Genomic DNA, 22015 nt, shown 5'->3' with positions numbered 1-22015 from the left:
CTCTCCAGAACATCAGCTAGTTCCATCTCCCTATCCCATATTACTGACAGCCCCTTCCAACATGAAAAAGTTAGAATGGGCATAGCCCAAATACCTCTAAAGAGTAGGAGAAAGATCAAAGGTGATGGTGGAGTTATGCAGAGAAGGTAGGGTTTAACAAATGAGTATGATTGCTGAAATCATTATATTAATATTTCTTTTAGCTGCCAGTATCTTAGAGTAGCTAGAAGTAAAAACCTGTACCAAACTTTGAAATATGCTCTACAACTAATTGTGGTGCTGTGTTTTGAAATTTATTGCTTTTTTGTATATATGTTATTTCTCACACGCAAAAAAGACGATTGCGATAAAAAAATATTTATTCCTTCGAGCCTCCACTGTTCTGGAGCAGCTATAAGGAAAAATCTGCTATGATGGTGTTGTACCCCCTGACAAACTCTGGGATCTGTCCTGTAAACTACCTGTTGAACAGCACTTTGAAAATTAGTGCTTTTTCTTTCTTTGCTTTGTATATAGTTACACAATAAAACAAGTTAAAAAAGACAGTAGAGTGAGAAACTTCCGAGTTCTGTCCTCCCACAGAAGCTGTGAACAGCCGAGAAGGACTTACACTGACATCTTTCTCAAAGCTCCAGAAAACAAAGGATGAGTAACAGGGTGAGCACCCACCGAATCAAGAAAAAGGCCCGTGAAAGGAGTAGGATCTAGTGGTACCCCGGCTGGCTCTTCCTGCATGCCCTCACCGGCTTGGCCAGGAGCCACCGTGCTCCCAACACAGGTCCTGCTCTGGTTCCAGAGGGAGCAGAGTAACTCTCCTGCAAATTCAGGGAGCATGGTCCCATCTGTCTGGTGGTCGCCTGAGGGACTCACCCTCCCAGAACCTGGCCTTCCTGTAGAAGGCTGCTCACCGAGCTCTCCTACAGAATGCAATGGGAGAGCAGTTAAGTGAGTGCCTGGAGCAAGGGACTTCTGGCTGTAGAACATACAGTACAGTACACGGGGCAATGAGGAAACTGCTTCCTAGAGAAGAGGGGACATTTGTATCTGCGTAAACGGGGGGAATTCCTAGGGCCAAATGTGCATGCCCAAGGCAAGACACATAAGCAGAAAGGATCAGGGCAGCCCCTATATCTTGGCCTAAGCTACTCTCTAAACTCGTTGTAGCAAACTCTGAAAGACCGTACTTGCACAGGTCACTCTGCAAAGAAAAGTGCTTTCTGTTTTTCTTTTCCTTTTTTTTTTTTTTTATTAGCTCCTGGCATTCAAGGAAAGCTCTGTCATAACACTAGTTGGACACAAGCTCAAGGAACAGATACCTCAGAGACTAAATTCCAACGATAATATTAAAATGTCTGGATTTCAACAAAAGATCACAAAACACATAAAGAAACAGGAAATGATGGCCCAGGCAAAGATGATTAAAGCATTTGAAACCATCAAGGAAGAGAATCAGACCTGGGATGTTGCAGACAAAAAAAGAAAGAAAGAAAGAAAGAAAAGGTCTGAAATATGCTCAAATTGCTAAGGGAAAATATAGACACAGAACAATAAATGAACACAAAGGGAATATCAGTAAAAGGCGGAAATTATGAAAAGAAAACAAACAGAGCTAAAGGCCACAGTAACAGAAATTAAAAATTCCCTAAAGAAGTTCAAGGGCAGATTGGAGCTGGCTGAAGAAAGAATCCATGAACTTGAAGATAAGACTATTGAAATCATCCAGCCTCAGTAGAAAGAGGATAGAATGAGGAAATGTGAACAGAGCCTGAGGAACCCGTGGGACACCATCAAAGGCACAATCAGTATACACATTGTGGGACACAGAATGAGAAGAAAGAAAAGGGCAGAGAGAATGTTCGAAGAAAGAATGCCTGAAAACTTCCCAAATTTAACAAAAGACGTGAATATACACATCCAAGATGTTCAATGTACTCCAAACAAGATAAACTGAAATGAGTTCACACTACATGTTTAAGTTTCTAGCTGCTAAAATAAATGCCATGCGATGAGTTGGCTTAACAATAGGAATTTATTGGCTCATGGTTTCAGAAGCTAAGAAGGCTCTCTTCCTTGTGGGGTCGGTATCTTCTGGCTGACCAGTAAGCTTTGGGTTTCTTTGACTTTTCCATCACCTGGCAGCATCTGCTGCTTTCTCTTCTGGGTTCTGTTGACATTCAGCTTCTGGCTGCTCCTTGTGGCTTCTGTGGGTCCAATTTCCTTTGCTAATAAGGCCTTCAGCCATACTGGATTAAGGCCCACCTTTATTTGGTTTGGACACATCTTAACTAATAAACATCTTCAAAGGTCATATTTGCAAATGGGTTCATCCCACAGCGGGTGGGACCTGAACATGCCTTTTGTAGGTGACGTGATTCAATCCCCATCGGGGAGTGAGTTCGGGGGACGGAGGAAACAAGATTAGCCAAGAATCGGTAATTGTTGAAGCTAGGTGATGGTTCATGGATGGGGTTCATTATAATTATTCTATCAGCAAAATAAAAGTTTTTAAAAAGTAATTCCTTCGAGGAATGTTTGGATTGAAGATGCCTGGTGTACCCCAGATGATGGGAGTGCAAAAATGCAAAAAACCATGAGATAAGGAAAACGCTTAAACCCTCTGAATATTTTATCAACTTAAGACACATGACTAGAAAATGTAAAAAAAAAAAAAAAAAGAATGGAGACATTTTAAGGGAAGCTAAAATATGTGGAATGTTTCATCTTAAGAGTAGAAAAAACTTCAATATGTGGACTGTGCTGGTTTAAATCTGTGATGGACCCCAGAAAAGCCACGCCCTTTAATCCTCATTCAATATTGCTGGGTGGGAGCATTTTGATTGTTTCTATGAAGATATGACCCACCCAATTGTGGGTGGTAGCTTTTGATTAGATGATTTCCATGGAGGTGTGTCTTCACCCATTGAAGGTGGAGTTGCTTACTGGAATCCTTTAAAAGAGGAAACCTTCTGGAGAGAGTCCCATTTTTGGTAGAGCCACATGAACGCACGTCGTCATGTGCCCTTCCAGCTGAGAGAGAAACGTTGAACATCGTTGGCCTTCTTGAATCAAGGTATCTTTCCCTGGATGCCTTAGATTGGACATTTCTATAGACTTGTTTTAACTGGGACATTTCCTCAGTCTTAGAACTGTAAACTAGCAACCTATTAAATTCCCCTTTTTAAAAGCCATTTGGTTTCTGGTATATTGCATTCCGGCAGCTAGCAATTTAGAACATGGACCATATTGACAATCACATAATATGTGGAGAAAATGTATTTGAAATTAAATGCATCAAGTGAACAAGGGCAGGCGAAGTTAACAATGTACTCCCTTATGTTGGCTGAGATTTAGACAAAAGTCAGCAAAGGCACATAACTGTCAACAGTAGAGAGGTAAGCTAAAGCTAAGACCTTAAAAATACAGACAAACCCAAAACTAATGGCCAGAGATAAATACGGTAAAGAAAAGAAGAGAGAGTGTCCACATTAGAAAGAGACAGTGTCTCTAGCAAGAAATTGCAAAGACAAACTTGGCGACCTCCTTCTTTCCCAAAATTAGTCCATCCTTCATGGGATCTAGAAGCAGGTACTGATAAGATTTCAATCCCTCTTCAAATTATACCTGGAAACTGCCAACCCAAAAGGTATCGAATAATTAGCAAATTTGTATATTGAAAAGTTTTATAAGGTTGATAAGTATCAATATCATGATACTGAAACAGCTGGGGAATAGGAATTTATTGGAAATGCATACAATTCAGGGTTTTTGTTTTTTTTTAATTCATTTGTATTTTATTTTGTAACTATAATTCATGCAATATTTTCTATTAATATATTTTAGTTAAATGTTTCCACATCATATCACTAGACAGTTTATCATAGCTTCAGCAGTCCTGAAATCTTAATTTTGATTTACAGAAAAAATTTTAAATTAATTTTTAAATTTTTAAAAAATATATAACAAACTCAAACATGCTTAACTTATGATCATTCTGTTCTACGTATATAATCAGTAATTCACAATATCATTACATAGTTGCATATTCATCATCATGATCATTACAATTCAGTTTTGCAGAAGAAAAGATCTAGGGACTAGAAACCTGTATTGGAGAGGAATACAGGTTTTCACATAATCTAAGAAGACATCCATCCAGAGCATACTATTTTCCTGTGGCAGATTCTATACTCTCTGAACAACTTACTAATAATGAATTAATCAGTGACCACAGTACCTTGAAGGGTGAACACCAAATGAACAAGAATATCTTCTGCTGGAAAGGTACAGCCCCCTTCCTCTCTCATGGACACATGCCTGTGTGTCTTTATACTTTTACTTTGTAATCCAAATCAATCTTTTGTAAAATTTAGAAAGGTGTAAACTGGTTTAGGATGTGATAACTCAAGGATGGGTTGAACACTGGGTCTCCAGGGCTTACAGATCTGAGAAAACAGACTGACTCCCCTCCCTACCCCTCTTCCAAAATAAAAAGAAAAAAGAAATGCTTCTATCACGGCAGATTTCAGGCTATTAATAGTTTAACAAGCAGATAGCAAAATTCCTGAATATTTAAGGATTAGACCTTTTAATACAAACTGGTTCCAGCACATTTTTATGGACCCTAAGAAGTCCAACTTGAAACAAGTAGTGTTCTTTATCTTTTTTTTCCCCCAAATAATTCTCATTTGTTAAATACCTTTTATGTTTGCTATGCACTTCATTTTATTTAATTCTAACAGAGGTAGAAATTAACCTTATCTTTTTTTTGTTTTTTAAATCAAACTTATCGTTTTAAGGATTCTTTTTTTGGTCAAGAATCTCTAAAACCTTTCACAAATAAAAATTTGTCCATACACTGGAATAAGTTTTCATTTCACTAAGTGAATCTTGTCTTTTCCTACAGCCACGGCTCTACTCTGCCCCAGGCATTAGACAGAAACTAACCGACAATGGCTAGCCCAGGCTTTCTGTATTAGAAGGAAATATATTCTGGTTTTTAAAAAAGGAGGAGAAGGGGAAATTCAACTTCTCCAAGTGGAGAATTCTTGATATTCTCACAAGCAGTGGGGACAGCCAAAGCAATAGGCCGAGCCTCCAATCTTGGGGTTTGTTCATATGAAACTTAATCCTGCAAAGGATAGGCTAACTCTACTTAAAATTAGGCCTAACAGTCACCCCCAAGAGAACCTCTTTTGTTGCTCAGATGTAGCCTCTCTCTCCAGCCAACACAACAAGCAAACTCACCACCCTCCCCCGTCTACGTGGGACATGACTCCCAAGGGTGTGGACTTTCCTGGCAACATGGAACAGAAATCCTAGAATGAGCTTGAACTCAGCATCGAGGGATTGAGAAAATCTTCTCGACCAAAAGGGAGAAGAGAGAAATGAGACAAAACAAAGTGTCAATGGCTGAGAGATTCCAAACAGAGTCGAGAGGTTATCCTGGAGGTTTTTCTTATGCATTAAATAAATATCACCTGTTAAGGTGTAATGGAGAGACTGGACGGAACTGCCTGAAAATGTGGAGCTGTGCTCTGGTGGCCATGTTTCTTGAAGATAATTGTATGATGATATGGCTGTCGCAGTGTGACTATGTGGCTGTGAGAGACTTGTGTCTGATGCTCCTTTTGTCTACCTTATCGATGGACAAGCAAAACATATGGATTAAAAATAAATAAATAATAGGGGGAGCAAATGTTAAAATAAATTTAGTAGATTTGAAATGCTGGTGATCGGTGAAGAGGTGGGGTAAGGGGTATGGTATGTATGAATTTTTTTCTGTTGTCTTTTTCTTTTCTGAATTGATGCAAATGTTCTAAGAAATGATCATGATGAATATGCAACTATGTGATGATATTATGAATTACTGATTATATATGTAGAACGGAATGATCAAATGTGAAGAATGTTTGTGTTTCTTTGTTGTCATATTTAAAATTTTTAAAAATTAATTTAAAAAATTAAAAAAAAAAAGGAAGAGAGGTGCAATTTGTAAAGCAGGAGTCTAGCATAACCTAAAACCGAGTCTGTCTCTCCCAATAGCATATGAGATGGTCAGAACTGAATTCCTTATAAACTTCAAAAAGTTAATGGCTTACCCCAGTATCTGTTAAGTCCCTTAACAGTGAGTGCATTATGATTCTGTCTATGACTATATCTAAAGATGACTCCGTAAGAAGAATGAATTTACCTTTTCAACTAATACGATCCCTTGGGGATCAATGTGTTCCATAAACCTAAATTAGAATTATTTTACTACTCCATAAACTAAGAGAAACACATTTGAGTTCTACACCAGGATCTGATGAATAAATTGCTGCTCAGCCTTTCAGGCTCTGGATTTTATTAATGTAATTAAGCACAAGCACACCTTTTATTCTTCCATTTGCCCATACTGTTTTCATTTACCCTCACTTGCAAACATGATACTTGGACACAAAGTAGTGAGACCAGACAAGGCACAATCGCCTGCAGGTCAGCTTTTCTAGCAGTAAAAACAGGGCTTTGACATATTATTTGATATAAGGCAGGACTTCTCTGTGCTACGCACCCCACAGGTAAACGTTATTTTATGCTAGACTTTCCAGATTTGAGTTCAGGACCCCGCTTTCTCCTTGACATTCCACAGCAAAAGCTAAACAAATACACCGTCCAGCTTCCTGCGACAAAGGGCTAGGGAAACTCCACTGAAAACATGCTGCATTGGAGCAGCTGCTCTCTTCCGAGTTTGCACCAGAGGGCAATGAAGAGTATTGAAATCCGTGGCTTCTAGAAGCCAGGAAGCCGCAAAGAACACACTTACCTTTCCCAGTTTAAGGGACACTTCACACCGAACTGTAAGGCTATCCGGCTACATTTGCATTTTGGGAAGTGTAGTTCATGAAGACGAAATGATGCAGGAAAAACTACAAGTCCCACAATCCTCTGGGCTTCCCCGTAGTGCCCCCTGCCGGCGGGCCGGGGCCAGAGGTTTTGAAGCCTGGTTCTCGATGTACCGATCTCACGTCTAAAGAGTCCTCTCTTTGAGAGAGAAGAGATGAGAGCCTCGATAACAGTGTTCCGAGTCCAAAATAGCAAACCCAGACAGCTTTAATTTAGGAATCGATTCTCTCTTAAGAAACTTTAACAATCGATCTAGATTGGACTCATCCTCAACTTCAGCGTTTATGATCCCGTCCAGTCGCCGTGGCAGAATCAAAGTTCCCTGTTCTATTGGTAAAATATCTTGCAATGGGTTGGGAAGAAATACATTCACAAATATCTGAAAAATGGATTATTAACATTTTATCAGAGCAATTAAAGCCAAATATAATGTACATGGACTAATGGGTTTACCCATTTGGCTTCTCCACTTTTATTTATCATCTTGTGCTTTTGAAGCGACAAATTTACCAAGATAATGTCTAGGTTTCACTCCCAGAGATTCAATTTTAACTGCTCGGGCATTAAGTCGTTTTGCAAACCTCCCAGGTGTTTCTTATATGTAGCCAACGAGAATCACTTCTGTATAACATTTGTCAAAAGAAGACAGCCGTCAATTTTTAAGTATCACAGGGCGGTGACCATGGAGACCACCTAAGGAGGAAAGCACCCCCTCCGCCCCAATTCTGCACATGAACTGAAGCCCAGAGGGGTAACGTGGAAGTTGGAGGCGAGTTTGATTCCTACTCTTCTTTAACACACAGAGGTAAATTGATAAAGAAACACAAATTAGAAGTTTAGAGGAATATCTCTTAACAGCATGGGTCATTAGCCTCTTGGGCCTTAGTTAATCTAACTACACTGGCTGAGAGAAAGGGCCAAAATATAGACTGGAAACCTAATAAAGAAAAAAAAATGTGATGGTATTTGATTAAAGACCCATGACAATACTAAGGCTGTGACAATCCCCCCGCCCCAACATTTTATTATAAATCGTTATTTTTTTTTTCAGTTCTCCAAGTAGAATCACTAAGAGACTGGCTAGGATTGCAGGACTTTTGTGCTTTTGGGCCCTCGAGGGATCTCATGTTCCAGAGAAGTCAGCTTTTTCAAATTTTCTTATTCTGTTGGAGAGTCATCCATGGAGTATGAAGTCACTGAAAACAGCTGGTGAAATGCACAATTGGGTGTAATGATCCATCCAATCAAGGCATTCTCAAGAGCTGGCAGTTCTTTTAATAACCCTGCAGGAATAAAGCTCTAGCCTTTTTGTTTCACCTGGAATGAATAACTAAATCCTTATTAGATCAAAATGAAATATCGAAATTAACCAGATTGCTGGCTTTTCTTCTTTTTTTTTTCTGCCATTTTTCCTACTCTCGTAGTTATTGCGGTGACAACAAACAAATAGCTACCCATCAGTCTCATACAGACCTTAAAAAAATGTCATTTTCTCATCTAGATGATGAGTACATAAATGTTCACAAGCAACCTTTGAACTTTTTGTGGTTGAAATTTTTTATAACAAAATGGGAAAAAAGTCACTTTTTCAGAAACCAATATTTGCCTAATAATGATTGGAAAGAACCAGAGGTATTTTGGAGAATAGGGTTCAGGAAACAAGTCCAGATACAGGTTTCTAACAGCTTTCCACCTGACAAAACAAAACAACCAGAGTGAAAAGTTAACTCAAACTTCAATGCTATAAATGTTCTATGGAAATAGAGCCTCTTTCTTTCAGCCGTCCTTTCTGTGAATTAAGATGACCACAGAAAAATTTCTGGAGTTAAACCGTGGATCCGGAACCAAGCAAACGTTTGGGCTGACGGTAAACCCATTTCTGAACTTTTCCTCGAATGCTCTGTCTTGTTGAGTCTATTAGCATGTTCCATCCCATAATGCTTTGCTTCACGTTCCAGAAAACCTGGTTATGTGAACCAAGCTACTGCATCTTCAGATATATCCTCTGTATTTACATTATATCTTTATATTGTTGCTATCTTCAAACCAAACAATAATTGAAAGTATTTTATGAGACTAAAAATCACCTTTTTTGCAATAGGAACCTTGCTTTTTGGGGATAATGAGCTGAACGTTGCGTTAATTTAGCTTTGCGCAGTGGCAGTATCGTAGCCAATGAGGTTTATCCGAGGCGCGATTATTGTTAATTGAAAACTTTTCCCAATACCCCGCCGTGACGACTTGAAATATAGTCGGCGCTGGCAATTTTTGACAGTCTCTACGGAGACTGAACATTCAAAAGTTTTGAAGAAAAGAATTGTAGGCTGCGGTGCGTCACTAAATTTCCGTTTCGAAGGTCGAGTGCTTGGTAAGTAGCTTTTGTTTCAAAAAGCGAGGTTTCGCCACGGCTTTCTACTTTTACGAACTACTGGATAAGTCTTTATTGAGTCTGGATTCTCTTGACTCCCTCGCGCTTTTTTTTTTTTTTTTTTTTTTTTTTTTTTTTTTTTTTACTTACACGCAGTCCTTACGTTACATTGCTTTTGTAACCTTATAGTTTGCGATATTCCCTATTTGAGAACGTCTCTGTTGCTTGCTGATTGCCCTTTACGAAGCCATTCATTTCCGTTCGTGTTTTCGGCTCACTCGCTATCTCGCGGCTCGCTGGTAGAATCTCAGTTCTTCTTGATCTACTGTATGACGTCAGGCGTATTTTTGCATAAGAGTCCCCAGCATCCCAAGCGACTGTTCTCCAGTAACCGAAATCTAAATGTTCGACACGAGATGAACCAATATGGAGAAGCAATTCTACGTAGATGGTCATATAATGTAATTGTTCGAATAGGAATGGGTTATATTCCCGGATACATTGATAGTTTGTTACCGTCAATGTAATAGCTGTTGTCATCCATGGGGGAGCGGGGCGAGGGCGGTACGAGTTAGCTTTGCGCAGTGGCAGTATCGTAGCCAATGAGGTTTATCCGAGGCGCGATTATTGCTAATTGAAAACTTTTCCCAATACCCCGCCGTGACGACTTGAAATATAGTCGGCACTGGCAATTTTTGACAGTCTCTACGGAGACTGAGCAGTTTTGTCTTAAAGAAAAGAGTACTTCGCGTTGCAGGTTCTTGTTTTCTTGAGCAGTTGTTCGTGTCGTTTTGTTGTTTCAAGAAAGCTTATTACGTGGTAGATGCTCTTCTCTTTAAAAAAAAATTGTCACTGTATAACTGTAGTTATTGACCAATGTCTAAGCTTTTTTATTCTTGTTGTGGTTTCAAGAAAAGTTTGGGTCTTTTGTTTGAAAGGTTTTCTTGAGACTGTCATAAGACTTTGTGTATGTGTGTTTACTCTTAAATGTTCGTGAAATGGAATATATCTTCTTTCTTTCTCCAGGAGCTCCATTTTTGTGTCAGGCTTGGAACGTATAGCCAGGAGGCCTCCACTGCAGGGAGCCGAAATTCGTGAAGTAATAGTTGTCATAACTATTTTTATTACGTGTACTCCATGGTTTGCACATAGTGGTGAGGCTCAGGTACGTAACAGTTAAATGCCCACAACTAGCGAATGGCTAGGTTCACCTCCATTTCCCACTGAAGCAGGGACACCCACCCAGAGATTTACAGAAATGGAATTTCTGAAGCCGTCTCATGGAAATTCTCCCTTTTACCATCAGGAGGGCACAGGTAACTTGCTCAGGTTTCATTGTGGAGTCTAAGGCAAAGCTGGAATCAGACCCAGGTGTCCTTACTCATAGTGGCGTGCTGTTCTACTACTACAGCAGCCTCTGTCCTGTCTGATCCATTGACCCATATACTGTCAAATTGCAAGCCAACAGGCACATAGAGGCCCTCAGGAGCCCTGTCCCTGGGTTTGGCAGAACACTTGGACCTGCTTAGACCACGATCACAGGCCCTGTAGCAGAAGGATGGAGTACCTATAAGTTCAAACCTGCATTGGGAAAACAGCCCAGTGGTTACCTAAAATGCCCCAGGACCTGCTTCAGGGAGCTCAGTCTGGAGACAAAGAACAAACAAGTGACATAATTACAGACTATTTCAGCACTCTGATGAAAATAGATGTGATAGAGAGGTGACTTGATGTTTGGCCATCCAGAGTTCCAACAGCGTCCATTAAGTGTTTACTGGGTGCCATTCACCAGCAAAGTGCTTAATGTGCATTTTGTCCAATCCTCCTAGAAACTTTTCCCCACTCATTTGTTTCAAAGCAGCTTTATTGGGGTCTAATCGACATACAACAAATTGCACATATTTGCATTGTACCATATGATGATGAATTTTGCCATGTATACCATCAACATGAAAGCATCACCACAATCCAGAAAGTGCAGGTACCCATCACCCTAAAATTTCCCAGGGTCCCTTTGTCATCCCTCCTTCCCCCTCTCCTCCCTCTTCTTCACAATCACTGATCTGTTTTCAATCAGATTAGTTTGCATTTCCAGAGTCTTATAGAAATAAAACCATGTAGTATGTGACTTTTTTTTTTATGCATGGGCAGGCACCAGGAATCAAACCTGGGTCTCCGGCATGGCAGGCAAGAACTTTGCCTGCTGAGCCACTGTGGCCCGCCCATATGTGAATTTTTGAGATTGACTTTTATCACTAAGTATAATTCCCTTGAAGTCCATCCAAGCTACTGCATGTATTAATAATAGTTCATTCTTTTTTATTGCTTAGTAGTATTCCATTGCATGGATGTACCAGTGTTTGTCTGATCATTTACCCATTGAGGGACATTTGGGTTATTTCCGCTATTTTGTTATCACAAATAAAGGAGCTGTAAACATTTGTGTACAAGATTTTGAGTGAGCATACATTTTTTTTTACTTCTATTTGCATTTATTTTATGCTGAATTTATTCCCGAGCCATGAGTTTTTGATTCTTCAGTTTCTTTTGGGATATCTTTTTCTTCCATGTAACCTCCTCTTTTGGTTTGGGGGAAAAATGTTCTTTTTTCAGTAAAGATCATCTCAGTTGTGGCAGGGGGAGCTCATGGAGGGTTTATCTGACCATGAACTCTCTAGTACAGCAGCACATCTTGGGCAGGGGGTGGGGGGTGGGGTTGTTCACCTGAAATTTGCTCAGTGTTCAAGAATTTATGTCCAAATCCTTAAGATTTGCTTCTGTAAAGTGACATCTTTTAGATATTTGATGGCTTTTCAAGTAATGCATACGCTAAATAGCCTCCGCAATTTCATTTTTTTTTTTGCATGGGCAGGCATTGGGAATCGAACCCCGGTCTCCGGCATGGCTGACGAGAACTCTGCCACTGAGCCACCATGGCCTACCCTGCAGTTTCTTTTTTTGAAAATATTTTTATTGATAAAAAGCATACAAATATACAAACATTCTTAACATACAAATATTCCATACATGGTGTACAATCAATGGTTGACAATATCATCGCATAGTTGTGTATTTATCACCAGGATCATTTTTTTTTTTAACATTTGCATCACTCCAGATAAAGAAGAAAGAAAAAAGAAACAACTTATAATACCGTACCCCTTACTCTTCCCTTTCATTGAGTACTAGTATTTCCATCTACCTAATTTATTTTAACCTTTGTTCCCCCTATTATTTGTTTATTTTTTATCCATGTTTTTTATTCATCTGTCCATACCCTGGATAAAAGGAGCATCAGACACAAGGTTTTCACAATCACATAGTCATATAGTAAAAGCTTTATCATTATAGAATCATCGTCAAGAAACAAGGTTACTGAAACACAGCTCTACATTTTCAGGTACTTCCCTCTAGCCACTCTAATGCACCATAAACTAAGAAGGGGTTATCTATATAAGGCATAAGAATAACCTCCAGAATAATCTCTTGACTCTGAAATCTCTCAGCCACTGACACTTTGTTTTGTCTAATTTCTCCCTTCCCCCTTTTGGTTAAGAAGGTTTTCTCAATCCCTCAATGCCCTCAGCAGTTTCTTGAGTGTTCTTAAAGTGAACAGGAAGATCTGTATTTCTTATGTTGCGTGATTTTGTGGGGTCTTCTGGGTCAAATGAATAGTAAACTATTTTCCGAGATCACCTCCGGCCCACTTATGGGAAGAGGAAGGAAGCTGAGCGTAACTTTTAATTCTCTGGGATAAATGCCCAAGAGTGTGGTTGCTGGGTGGAATAGTAAGTGCATGCTTAGTTTTGTTGGAAACTGCCAAATCATTTTTCAGAGTCGCTTTACCATTTAATGTTCCACCTGTAGTTTTTTTCCTTTTACCACTAGATAAGTCCCCTGCCTTTTTTCTTTCCTTCATGACAGTGATTTTTTGAAGTGTTTAGACCGATCATCCAGTGGAATGTCCTGCATTCTGGATCTGTCCCACTGTATCCCCGAGTGTTGTTTAACTTGTTCCTCTGTTCCCTGTGTTTCCTTCAAACTGGGAGCTAGATGTTGAGGCTTATTGGATTCAGATTAAATTTTTTTTGGCAAGAGAAGTTCACAGGTGGTGATGTGAACTTTGAACAGTGCCATCCACTGTTCATGATGCCTTTTGAGCACGTAGTCAAGGCAGTAACTTCTCTCATGCTCCACTGTAAAGGTGCATTTTTCCCCCTCTGTCATGAGTAATTTGTGTCCTTTTAACGTAGGAACCATTTGCTACTTAAAGCACTGAGCTTTCCACAGCCACTCCCTATACCACTTCCTAATCAGGCATCGAGCTATCATGGCTGAGGAAGATAAATTAATGTCGCTTGTTTTCTGGAATCCAGGAGAGCTTTCCTGGGGCCAATCTGTGTTCAGGGAGGGCCCAGGAAGTCAAGAAGGGTCCCCCCTGACAAACCAATGTGTCAGAGCAAGCAGAGGTAAAGTGGGGGGTCAGTGACAATGTCTGGAATGGGCATCCCCGGAGACCCCAAATTGGTTACAGGAACCAGGAAGACCAGGCAATTGCTCCCCAGAAGCTGAAGTCTCAAGGAGCTGTGAATTCCTGTTACGAATTCCCTACAGAGATGCATCCAAGTCCTAACTCTGGTCTTGTGAACTTATTTGTAAATAGGACCTTTTCTCTCTGTATATTTTTTCATTATAAAAGTAACACAGGGCGGGCTACCATGGCTCAGCAGGCAGAGTTCTCGCCTGCCATGCTGGAGACCTAGGTTTGATTCCCGTGCCTGCCCATGCAAAAAAAAAAAAGAAAGGTAATACAAATAGTCACCTGTCATGTGACAGAACCAGGTTCAATTCCCGGCCCATGCACTTCCCAAACAAACAAAATTTCAGCAAGCGGTGCTATAAAAATGGACACTCACATGGAAAAAGAATGAGATGTGACTGCAACCATAGAGCATACAAAAAAAAGTAATGCAAATAAATTTATATATATATATATATATATATACACACACACACACACACACACACACTTTTAAGTAATGAAATAGGGGAATAGGAACTCTTACAGGTTTTGTATGGAGGAATAAGTTTGCAAAAGCCTTTGGAGAGGAATTTGGCAGTGACATATCCTATGTGTGCTTTGATCAGGGCGAGGACTAAGGCAGGATGAGTGAGGTCAAATATAAGGGGGCACCCAAAACTCAGTGATCAAGGCATGTAATCCTCTCATGCAAAATGAGACAGATGTAAGTGCAGGTCAGATCTTTTCTTTAAAATTTTGATATTTTGCTCATGGTGGATTTTTTTCACACTAAATATGATTTTTTAAAATATTACATGAAAATATTCTTTATCTTGATTACTAAGTTTTCTGGGCACCTCTTTAAACCTTGCATCCGACACGGCAAGGGTCTCACTTGCCTCACCTTAATCTCGGCTCTGTCTGTGACCCAGCATTTGGAGAACCTCACACTTGTGTACCAAAAAGACACATACAAGGATGCTGTAAGAAAAATTATCCAAAACCTGGAAATAAGGCAAAAGGAGTCCTGCATGCCTTTTTTAGAGTCATACTGGAATAGTGTTTCTCAAACTTTGTTGTTGCATAAGACTCACCTGGGGAATTTATTAAAGCATGATTGCTGGTCCATACTCCCAGAGATTTGGACTTGGTAGGTCTGGAGCAGGGCCTGAGATTCTGCATTTCTAACAAATTCCCCTGGTGATGCTGAAACAGAGACCACTCCTTGAGGGAAAACAGCATTTTCAAAAAAACAGTTATTGATGCCCTTGGGGAAAGTTTGACTTACCATGCTCTATTGATCAGGATGCAGACTCTCTCTGTAAGAGAGCTTATATTGTGTAAGAGAGAGCTTTTATTGTGAGTCATTTTTGTCTGGGAGAAATGCAGATTATTTCTGTCTAGGGGAAAAGAAAGCCTCAAAGGGAATGATTTTACTGCCCTACAGGACGTTAACCAGTTTTGTTTCTAACTCTGCAATCTTACTGGAGCATTATTTTCTTTATATATATTTTTTTCTTAAATCCTCTTTTGAGCCCACTTTGCCATCATGCTAGTTTCCTCATTAATGAGCTAACTGTATTTATCTTCATGTATCCTTGATACACACACTGTACATCTGTATGAGTTATGTTTTTAGTGTTAAAAATTATGCTTTCACAATGTTTACTGTGGCGTCATTTGTAATGGTACAAAAGTGGGAACAATCTGTTACTTGTACAATTCATGCAGCAGTTAAAATGAATGAAAATGTTATTTATATATATCGATATGGATAAATTACAAAAAATTGTACTATTTATAAAAGTTTAAAATGCACAAAGTAATACTGTCAATAATGTATAGATATATAGATAGACAGACAGACAATGGATACATACACATGTAGTAAAAAGTTAAAAATACACACCAGCTTCAGAATAGCAATTACCCCTCTGGAGAGAGAAAAAGAGAGAAGGGATGGGGAGAAGTGGACCTTTAACTTTATCTGTAATATCTTATTATTTAAAAGAAAGAGAGAGAAATCTAAAGCAAACATCAAAAAGTTCACCTCTGTGGAATTTCAGTGGTATCTCATTATTTTCTGTACCGTTTTAAGTGGTTTATATTTGTTTAAACAACCTCAAGAAGAAAAGTCATATAATCTCATTGTAGACAATTCAAAATTTATGGAAGTCTGCAAATAAATCATCCAAGTCCCTTCCTAGCCCTTTGCCCTCAAACTAATCCCACATCCCAGGTTTGACTGTAGGTAGCAATGGGAAACACCCAGCTCTTTTCCTGTGCGCATAGAAACCTGCACACACACAGCATTGTGGTTATTTTATATGAAATGTGGCATCAAATTACATACACTTCTGGAACACGTGCTTTCCCTCGTTAAAATCACGGGCCCTCTTAATTTATCTGCACACAGAAATTACCTGATTCTTTTGAGCGGTTGCAAAGTATTCAATAGACAAAGGTGCCATAAAAATCAGTTTTATGGGTTTTGACAAATGCATAGTCTTCTGTCTGCCATCCTAGTCCCAAACAGAACAGTTCTGTCACCTTAAAAATCCCTCCGTGTGGACCCTTTGTCGAAAACATCCACCACCCAACCCCACTCCCGCCTCCCTGGCAACCACTGATCCTTGTGATTTTTATGAATTATTCTTTTCTGTTTCGCAATCTTGACTTTTTTTCTGATTACAAAAGCACCACATGCTTGTATTTACAATTCGAACTCAATGCATATGAAGCAGTGACAGTCGGAGACTCTGGTTGTAATCCTATCCCCACCTCTAGGAGATGAGTGTGATATAAACCTCATAATTATTTCCAAAAACTGGATTATCCTCTACATATGTTTCTACAGCCTCATTTTTTTCTTTCTGCTAAATGGGCGTATTTTCCAAGTCGGCACATAGCTCCCTTTCTCTTCACCAGCAGCACAGTGGATGCCAACCTGTTTACCCAGTCCCCTGCTGATGGAGGTTTGTGTTTTTTTCAGTTTTTCCTTATTATAAGCAGTGCTACAATAAAGATCCTTGAATGCTCATGTTTGCCTACGTATGGGGGGCATTTCTAGGGGAAGTTTCTACTGGTGGGTTTGCTAGCTTAAAGGCCGTACACATTTTGCGTTTTGAAGGGTGCTCCCACATTGCCTCCCTAAGGCTATTGTACAGAAGTACTCGAAGTACTCGCCCACAGAGCCATGTTGGGGAGTGTCTGAAGAGTGCTTAATGTGATCATTTGAAAGGGCTCTGCAGCTTTCACAGAGCTCTCATGGGCTAGGGAGGGGAAGAGAGGAGGGTGAATTTGTACCCATTCTTCGGAGACCAGGGTTGGGCAATCCACTTCCCAATACTTGCTTGTCCTCCAATGCGTTTCCAGGCAGAACAGGGACAAGGGGCAAGGTTTGGGAGACGTAATCCTTGTCTCGGAATGAGGCTGTGTCTGTCTAGGTGCATCCAAAAGCCCACCCCCTGTGGGAGTTAGGTTCAGGTGTCAGTTTGGCCAGGTGAAGGTGCCTAGTTCTGTTGCTGTGGCCAGGAGCCATTGGCCTGTGACGCTCATCTGTCACTGATTGCATCTGAGGTCAGCTAGGGGCGTGCCTGCTGCAATGAGTGGTGTTTGATTTAATTAGCTGGTGCTTAAATGAGAGAGCTCAACGCAGCACAGCCCAAGCAGCTCAGCATACTTCATCTTAGCACTCGCAGCTCATCCCAGGCCTTTGGAGATGCAGAAAGGAACCACCCTGGGGAGAGCTGCTGGAACCCAGAAGCCTGGAGAGAAGGCCACAGAGGGATCACCTTATACCTTCCCGTGTAAGAGGAAACCTCAGATGAAAGTTAACTGCCTTTCTTCAAAGAACTGTACATTTTTAACTAAATCCCTTTTATTAAAAGCCAATCCACCCAATGGCTGAGAGATTCCAAACAGAGTCGAGAAGTTGTGCTGGGGGTTATTCTTACACATTAAGTAGATGTCACCTTGTTGTTCAGGGTGTGGTGGAGAGGCTGGAGGGAACTGCTTGAAGGTGTGGTGCTGTGTTCCAGTAGCCATGTTTCTTGATGATGATTGAACAGTGGTATAGCTTTCACAATGAGACTCTGTGAATGTGAAAACCTTGTGTCTGATGCTCCTTTTAGCTACTATATCAACGGAAGAGTAGAACATATGGAATAAAAATAAATAACAGGGGAACAAATGTTAAAATAAATTAGTTTGAAATGCTAGTGGTAAATGAAAGCGAGGGGTAAGGGGTATGGTATGTATAGTCTTTTTTTTCTCTATTTTTATTTCTTTTTCTAAATCGATGCAAATGTACTAAGAAATGATGAATAGGCAACTATGTGATGATATTAAGAATTACTGATTGTATATGTAGAATGGAATAATATCTAAATGTTTTGTTTGTTAATTTTTTTTAATTAATAAAAAAGTTAAAAAAAAAAGCCAATCCATCTCAGGTGTGTTGCATTTCGGCAGCTTTGGCAGTCTAGAACAGCCCTGTTTCCCCTCCTCCATGTGTGGAAATATCCTGAGAAACAGCAGCCCCCACTGGAACCCACCCTGCCCCTCCCACCCTGTTTGCAGAGCCAGCCTGAACACAGTAGACGGAAAAGCTGGACTCTGAGGGATGTCTCTGCAGGGAAATGGGCCCCCGGACCCGGCAAACAATCTGCTCAGTGTTCAAGGCACTGCAGGATGTCTGAAAGAATCTCCAGCTTCTCTGGGTTAAAAATATCCCATGCCTGAGGGGCCCTCACTGTCTGTCTCAAAACAGAGCTGTGCTCGCAGCTAGCTCCATGACCTCTCCCTCACTGGGGGAATTAACTGAGGCCAATTGATTTTATTTTTTTTTCCTACAAAGCTTTGAAGCCAGATTTCCTGGGTTTAAATCCTTGCTCTCTGCTGTACACAAGCTGTGTGACCTTGGGCCACTTGCCTAACCTCTCTGTGCCTCCATTTCCCTGACTCTAAGAGGAGTATCGTGATCATATCTATCTCAAAGGACATTGGTTCTCAGCCCTGGCTGAGCAATAGAATTGCCCACAGAGCTCTTAAAAATCGTGACCTTCACACTACATTCCAGACCAATTAAATCAGAATTCCTGAGGGATGAATCTGGGCAAAAATAACTTTTTTTTTAAAGCTCTGCAGGTGATTCTGATGGGCTGCTGAGGATGAGACCCATTGCCACAGGTATCATAGGAAAAGCATTTCCACTGATACCTGGTATGGAGCTAATTGCTTTGGTAAGTTTGTGGAACAACTGGGCAAGCCTGGAGAGTGGTCAGGGAAGGCTTCCTTTTCTCTCCCAGTCCTCAAGTCCCTCCTGCATGCTTTGAGGATAATTATAGCTACAGTTCCATGAGTATTTAGTATCCTTAGCCCCTTTCATGACTTTTTATTGTCGTTGACTCCACCTAACAAGCACAGAAGGATTATGTTTTATTCTCCAGAATTTGCAAGTAAGGTGACTGAGGCTTAGAGTGGTTAAGGTACTTGCCCCAAGTCACACAGCTATTAAGTAACAGAGCCTCACTCTCTTTTTACTGGGATTTGCACTCTGGCTTGTCTGGGGATTCCTGAACATTGGAGGTTTGCCCCAGAAGGCAGAAGTGTCTGCTAAGACCCACCCTCTGAGCCACCTGGCTCTTCTTTGAGATAAACCAGGGGAGGCTGTGAACTGTTGGTCTCCCTGCCCCTGTGCTGGGGCCCTCAGCATGTCTGTTCCTGCCTACATGCCTTTCTGCATACCAGACCTTCCTTCCAGAATGCCCTTCCCACAGCCTTCCATCCTCCAAAAGTCAGGCCAGGATTAGCCAGCTCTTTTCCAGGAAACATTTTTGAAGTCTCATGTGATGCACATTTAAATGGCTGATTAACCTCAAGTTAGTGTCTATCATGTGATTCTTTTAAATGCGGTGTCGTTTCATTTTTACTTTTAAAATATGATTTCATTTTAGGAATAGGTAAAGTCGTATATGTGGTTGAACATTCAAAAGATTCAAAAGTGAAATCTCCCCACTCCCATCTCCCAGTCCCCCCCGTCCCCCCACCTCTGACTCCTGCCTGACAGGTGGCACTGCTGTCCATGCATTCTTCCAGAGATATTCCAGCGTGCAGGAGCACGAAAACCAAAACCAAATAACTCTAGTTTCCACTCCTTTTACACAAATGCTGCCTATGTTACACACAGTCCCCCCCCCCTTTTTTCCCCCTTAAGAATAGATTTTGGAGAGTGTTTCATGTCAGTAATAATGATACTCCTCCATCTTTTCTGTGGCTACACAGTTTCCCATCAAAGGACTGTATGTAATTTATTTAGCCAGTCCCCTATTGATGGATATTTGGGTTGTTTCCAGGCCTTTGCTCTTCAAAACAGCACTGCGGTTAGTGACCATAGTAGTTCCCTATGGCAGCCATAACGAACTACCACAAACTTGATGGCTTAAAACAACAGAAATGTATTCTCTCAGTTCTGGAGGCCAGAAGTTGGAAATCAAGGTGTTGGCAGGGCCACCCTGCATTCCCAGGCTCTAGGGGAAGAGTCTGCCCTTTGCCCGTCAGAACCAGCTTCTGATGGCTGCAGGCATTCCTTGTGGCTCCAACCTCTTGGGGAATGGCCCAGGTAAGTGCCTCAAACACCATTCATTTGCTTGGACAAGCTGTTTTATGAAAACCCACTGTGCTATTACTTACTATATATTTTTATTTAAATGGACTCACTTTTTTTTTCCAGCCTCAGCCCAAACAATAATATTGGTGCTATCACAAATTTGATGTGCTACTTAGATGTTTTTTTTTTTTTAGCAGATGTAAATACGTACCATTAAGGTCAGAAACCTTTGTGTACCACTTACAATTCTCACATTCCACTAGTGGCACCTGTACCCTGTTTGGGGGGATTCGGTTTGGGATCACCCTACAGCACTGTGCAGTGATATTTCAGCGTCCATGAAATACTTAGTAGATGTTTTTCTAGATACGGCTGTTATAGCAAGAGGGTTAACGATGCCTTTATCCTTTGACACAGCATTTCCACTTCTAGGAATTGATCTTTAAGGAAATAATTAAGGATGTGCTCCAAGATTTCACTACCAGCATGTTCTTCTCAGAATTGCTAATTACAGTGAAAACTTGGGAATAACTAGATTTAACCAGAGGGCTGGCAAGGTTAATACTGGTACAGCCACGTGACGAAACACCCTTTCACCCAAGGAAATGGTATTTTAGAAGAATATTGAACGCGATGAAAAGATGTTCATGAAATAGTGTTAAGTGAAAAGAGTAGATTTTAAAGCAGTGTGTATAAATATAAAAAACATATTTAAACATTATATATACACATGCATATGTACATATATGGGGTGGTCTGGAGCTATGCACCCCAGAAAAATATATTCTTAAACTTAATTCATTCTTGTGGGAGTGAGCTCTTGTACATACAACTTTTTGACAAGGTTAAGTTAAGGTAGGGCCCAGTTTAATCCTATTACTGAAGGCCTCATAGGGAAGGCCACGGAAAGAGAGGGAGGGAAAGCCACACGGAAGGAGCAGCCAGAAGTTGAAAATCAATGGAATCCAGAAAAGAGAAGCCAGGAGAGGCCACTATGTGCCTTGATTGCCATGTGACAAAAAAACCAAGAATCAGATTGCCTACAGCTGGCTCCAGAGCGCCACAGCCTTCCCGAAGAAAGCGTCGCCTTGATGATGCCTCGACTTGGACTTCTAGCCTCAAAACCATGAGCCAAGAAATTCCCATTGTTTAAACCAACTCATTGCCTGGTATTTGCTTAAGCAACAAGGAAACGAAAATAACATATATGCGGAATGATCTAGAAAAATATCCAACTGATCATTCACTTTTTTTGGGGGGGGTGGATTATGGATCATTTCAATTGTGTTTTCTTAGCTTACCTGTTTTTTCCTACAATGGGCAAGTATGCTTTCGTAAGGAAAATTTCTACATCTACCTTGTAAACCCTGGAATTTATTCTTCTAAATCTGTAGCCCCCCCCCCCCCCCCCCGCAACTTGCTCTCTATTCCCAGTGTCAATTAGTGCTGTGCTAAACCGAAGTCACTGAGGAGGTGCTCAAGAACTGTTGGTCACACAAACATATTCTATTGAGCGCCTACTGTGTGCAGTGCCCAAAGCAGTGAACAAGACAGACAAGGTCCCGGCTTTCCTGAAGTTTAGCATCTAGTAGGAGATAGACACAACCAACGAGTGCATGTATTATGGTGAGTG

General features: G+C 40.6%; 1 protein-coding gene and 2 non-coding genes across 7 annotated transcripts in view; 2 read left to right on the top strand and 1 right to left on the bottom strand.

The window, feature by feature from the left end:
* The window catches only part of SIRT4 (sirtuin 4), a 43848-nt gene that overhangs the window by 6194 nt on the left and 15639 nt on the right, over positions 1 to 22015 (bottom strand). For 2 of the 5 annotated variants that reach the window (XM_077160004.1, XM_077160002.1), the window contains exons 1-2: positions 9401 to 9584; positions 6803 to 7261 (exon numbers count right to left, since the gene is read on the bottom strand). The exons of 1 other annotated variant lie outside the window; for it this stretch is intronic. The gene's annotated coding sequence lies outside the window, so the exon portion shown is untranslated. Of the gene's footprint in view, positions 1 to 6802; positions 7262 to 9400; positions 9586 to 22015 lie in introns of those variants that run through there. 2 more of the 5 variants (XM_077160003.1, XM_077160005.1) reach the window with 2 other exon arrangements.
* LOC143685226 (U4 spliceosomal RNA) lies at positions 9029 to 9169 on the top strand. The gene has a single exon (XR_013176476.1). It is a non-coding gene; the product is annotated as a U4 spliceosomal RNA (small nuclear RNA).
* LOC143685225 (U4 spliceosomal RNA) lies at positions 9824 to 9964 on the top strand. The gene has a single exon (XR_013176475.1). It is a non-coding gene; the product is annotated as a U4 spliceosomal RNA (small nuclear RNA).

The sequence above is a fragment of the Tamandua tetradactyla genome, chromosome 5 (genome assembly GCF_023851605.1).
Source record: "Tamandua tetradactyla isolate mTamTet1 chromosome 5, mTamTet1.pri, whole genome shotgun sequence".
Lineage (NCBI taxonomy): Eukaryota > Metazoa > Chordata > Mammalia > Pilosa > Myrmecophagidae > Tamandua > Tamandua tetradactyla.
The sequence above is the reverse complement of the archived record's forward strand: the minus strand, read 5'-3'. Positions and strand labels throughout refer to the sequence as shown.